Source organism: Vigna umbellata, chromosome 6 (genome assembly GCF_029865625.1).
Source record: "Vigna umbellata cultivar VRB3 chromosome 6, Vumbellata_1.0, whole genome shotgun sequence".
Classification (NCBI taxonomy): domain Eukaryota; kingdom Viridiplantae; phylum Streptophyta; class Magnoliopsida; order Fabales; family Fabaceae; genus Vigna; species Vigna umbellata.
In genome coordinates, this window is record NC_142170.1 from 8,557,864 (window position 1) to 8,562,662 (window position 4,799).

The window sequence follows — 4,799 nt, forward strand, 5'->3', positions numbered from 1 at the left end:
AAAATATATATTAGAGATAATATATATTTTAAATTAAAATAAAAAATATTATCGTATTTAATAAATAAAAAATTTATATTTCAAAATATGAATATATTAAAACAAATTAATTTATAAAATCTAAAACTTAAATTAATTTTATTTATTATTTTAATATTTTATATTAGTTATTTATTTTACTCCAGTATGTATTAATAAAATATTAAATTAACTTGTTTTATTTTATTTATTATTTTAAATTTTTCATTTTAATCATTATTTTCTATAATACAAAAAGTGTGAATTGATAAAATACTAAATTATTTGAATTATTTGCTTTATCATAATATAAAAACATAATAAAAAGATAATATATGTATGGACACTTAAATAAGAAACATGTGAAAAACTATAATGCATTATAGTGTACACATTCTTCAAAAATCACCTCATTTCATCATCTGGGGTTTTTGTTAAAAAATATCTCATTTTTTTACATTTAAGTTTTCACTTTTTTTGCAATTTTTAAACATCCTTCTGCATATCCAAATTTAGGGTAATTATTGCCAATTTTAAAACAACCCAGAAACTAGTTTATAGACAGGCTGGAGTAATAAATTTGGGAATGATGCACACTGAGGCCCTATCTTATGAACCAAGGAGATGGATGGGTCAGTGAGACAGTGACACAGTGAAAAACATAAACTGCATCAATAGAAAGTTCAGTTGCATTGATATTGTCAACCATAACTCTACTCTTCCGTATTCACTCTTCTACCATAACTCTTATCAAACAGATAGAAATATGGAATAAGATCACCATATATACAAAAACGATTGTTCATCATATACACTAATCAAATTCTTGTTCTTACAATACAAAACGCTAAACCTCAAAGAATTAAGTAATTACCATGTTGAAGGGAATTTCAAATAGAATAGCAGTTCTTAACTAATGATTGAGCAGTTATTAAGAAATTTACTTCTGTGACAATAAAATTATAGAGGGTAGGAAACTAGGTAATTAATGCAATGTGAGAATCTTGCAGGATGAGAATGGTACGAGTTTTTGTCGAATTGGAGTGAGGGCAACATGAACAGAGCAATTTAAGGAGTGGAACCCCCAGTCCTGGTAAAAGTCACGTGAATTCTGAGACAAAAGAAAGAGAGTTTGGCACTTGTCATGGTTATGGTTAAAGTGGTTACAAACTTACAATGATAAGCCTCCAAACTCCATAATACGATGTGGTCTAGATCTTTGTCTCATTTGCTGTGGTGACCTTCACCTTAGTGAATACAATATCCAACACACTTGTCATGGTACCTTCACCTCATATCTGCTTCCGTGCATGGAGCATTTGCTTAGATTTAAAAACTGATAAATCCAAACTTTTACTGTTCTTTATCCCTGTATGTCAATATGTTGTTCCCAAGTTTAAAACTATTTTACAACAGTATGTGGGAATGTATTTACTCTTAAATTAAACTCGGATCAGTTTTATTCAAAACCATAACTTTAATTAGGGTTCCAAACTGAAATCTAAATAATTAATCATGTAAATCTTTCATCTACATTAATACGTACAGTTTTCTTCTTTTATGTAAAAAAAAATTAAGATTAAGATTTTATATTTTTTTGTCTTTCATCTACTTTTAGAGATTGTATACTTATTTTCTTTCTGTATTATATGAAAGTAATGTGAAAAAAAACACGATATGAATATTATATTATGGTTTACTCTGAAACCTCGTTTGTCACATAATAAATACAAGTGTTTGAAAATAATATTTTACATTGCTTTAATAATATATAAAGAGATGAATGAAAAATATATATTTAGTATGCATAATCCATGTAAGTCAGTAAGAAAGATGAGGAACGTCTTGTGCTACCATAGATTGAAAAACAAACAACTTTAGTATCAACAAGGAATTGGTAATAAGCTTTCAGTCAAAGAATTTTAAGTACTTTACCTCAAAACTACCAAGATTTCGTTTGGCAAGTTCCTACTAACCTTTGTAACGTATATATTAATTACTTTTAAAATTGAAAGAAAGAATTTTCCATACATTAAGATAAAATGAAATTATTTAGATAAGTTCCTTAACATGTGTGAGTGTATATATATATATATATATATATATATACCTTTGAAAATTAGCATTTTATTGCACATTAATAAGAATGTAACTGCTTCGTGATTCGCTCATGCGAAGAAAAAGAATGGTTAGGATTTTTAATATTATTTAATTAAGGGGTAGAATTGAGATTAAAGATTTTATAGGTTGCAGGAAGAAGAATCCTAGACCTTCATCCGCCCATTCTGTGTTAGATATATCCATAGAAGCAAAGCCCATTCCAAATAACATACTCTTGCACTTTCTTTGTGGGTTTGCTGAAAGTAGAAGTGGAAAAAGTAGGGTAGGAGACAAAATTGAGTAGAAAAAGAAATTATAGTATTAATGATAAATTATGAAAGGATTTGTTGATATTATAACTTTGTATATATACATATAATTCAAAAAACTTAGAGTGTTTATTCTTGTTCACGTTTTCTCACGATGATAACTATTATCGCATTTAATATGAGAGTAGAAAATATTACAGAACTCTAGGCTGTTATGTTACAAATCTGAGATCATATATTCAATTGATTTTTTCATGAGAAACTTCTATATATTTATAAGTTTTGTAAACACAAAAATACAAAACTTTATTTTCTCATGAGTATATATAATTGTATCTCCCTTTATATATATATATATATATATATATATATATATATATATATATATATATATATATATATATATATATATATATATATATCGAATTTGAGAGTGTGTTATACTGACAAATAATAGTGTGTGATTAAACTGAAAAAAAATTGTTTGTTCCTGAATGTCAAAAAACGATAAGAGATTTATTTGCGAAAAATTTACATTATATTTAATATTAGTAATTAGACAAATCTTTAGCATGAATGATAATCATCATGGGTAGGAAAAACATGTGACATACATTTAAGAGTGATTAACTTCGTGTCATGAAATTTATAAGTAATTTTGCGAAAATATTACAACCCTAATTATTTGAAGGACCTAATTCAAATATTTGGAAATGACCAAAATAATTCGGTTATTTATTTGTCGTGAAAAGGAAGAAAAATATATAAAGTCGTAATGGGATCAACAATTTTGCACAACAGATATTTTTCTGGGTTGTATGCAGCGAAAAAAAGAGTTGTCTTACACTGAATTAGTTACATTTATTTCAAAAATAGAAGCTAATTATTTATTCATTGAAATAAGTTGACGTCTAAATCATGAGAATTATTTTTCAGACACACCAGATATCATCCACGTCATACGCAGAAGAAAAGTACGATTCGGATTCGTTCACCAAAGGAACAAGTAATTCGTTCGGAATAAGAGACATATCTGCCACGAATGCTTCCGTCCAAGAATGTTCAGTTATTGGTTCTATTGCTTCTAGAAAGCCAAAGTCGTCATTTTCCACAAGGGAATTTTCATTATAGTAAGAAAGAGGAGACTCTGGCCGAACACATTCCATGGTTTTCGGTGCGTCTGAACCATGAAAATTGTCGATACCATTGGCTTGTGATGTGACTTGAGAAATGTGAAATGATTCTGTCGAAATATTCTGGTTCATGTCCGCTAAGTATGCATCTAGAAAATCGAACCCATCTTCAAGAAACAAATTTTGGCGAGTGGTATAATCCGAGGACGAGAATTCGCTTGAGGATAATTCCGGGGACAAAGGGTCAGGATCAGAGGCTTTAGAAACTGTCGGAGAGTGAGAAGCTTCGAGGAAGAAACCATTGTTCTGAATGCAATCCTTGTCCGGGTTGGACCCAAAACTGTTTGATTTTGAGGCTTTCACATTTGTTTCAGTGTAAACTGCCTTCTTTCCCAAACGCTTTTTGAGAGTGGTGTGCCAGTGGTTCTTTATTTCGTTATCTGTTCTTCCGGGTAAATGAGTGGCAATAACAGACCATCTACAAGGGAGAAAAGAAAACACAAACATTAAGTAAATAAAATGGAATTTTCCAAGGAAGTTTTTTTTTTAAAAAAGTGGACGTACCTGTTACCGAGCTTTTCGTGCAGTTTGATTATAGTTTCTTCTTCTTTGTCAGTGTAGTTTCCTCTTTTTATGTTGGGCTTGAGATAATTGAGCCATCTAAGTCTGCAGCTCTTTCCACATCTTGCCAGACCTGAAAATCAATGCACCGATGAAATTGCAGAACGCTGAACTTATTCAACCTTTTCATTTCATGGAAGAAGTATCAGTTATAAGAAGAATGATGAATATGTTGAATTACCAGCAAATCTTGGGAGTTGGCGCCAATTCCAAGAGCCATATCGAGTGACATAAGCTACTAGCTTTCTATCTTCCTCTGGAGTCCAGGTGCCTTTCTTAAGTCCTCTGTTGTCCCAGGAAGGGGTCCTCATCTCTGTTATGCTGTGTTCGCAATGTAGTTTCAGTCACAAATTACACTGAGATAATCATTATTTTTTGTCGATGCTCTTTCCTCTGTAATCAGACCCCAAATCATTGAAACCTTTGCTTATTTATATTCGCATTTGCATGCGTTACAGTAGTCGACATGTGTTTCATGCTTCATCAATATAATTCCAAAACTAAGAATATATTATTTTGACATTTTTTTACACACATTTTATATTTGTTATTTTACCTTTTTATTTCTCTACATATAAATATAAAAACTAACTTTTTTAATGACAAAAATATCAGTTACTTGTTAGATTATGATAGGAAAAACTGATCATAATTAATA

At 29.7% G+C, this 4,799-nt stretch overlaps 1 pseudogene across 1 annotated transcript; it reads right to left on the bottom strand.

Moving 5' to 3' along the window:
- Positions 1-3,170: 3,170 nt before the first annotated feature.
- On the bottom strand, positions 3,171-4,576 carry LOC124847757 (uncharacterized; annotated as a pseudogene). The gene is made up of 3 exons (XR_015780287.1): positions 4,323-4,576; positions 4,085-4,214; positions 3,171-3,998 (listed from the first exon to the last, which is right to left on the bottom strand). The product of XR_015780287.1 is annotated as an uncharacterized LOC124847757 (transcript).
- Positions 4,577-4,799: the final 223 nt, after the last annotated feature.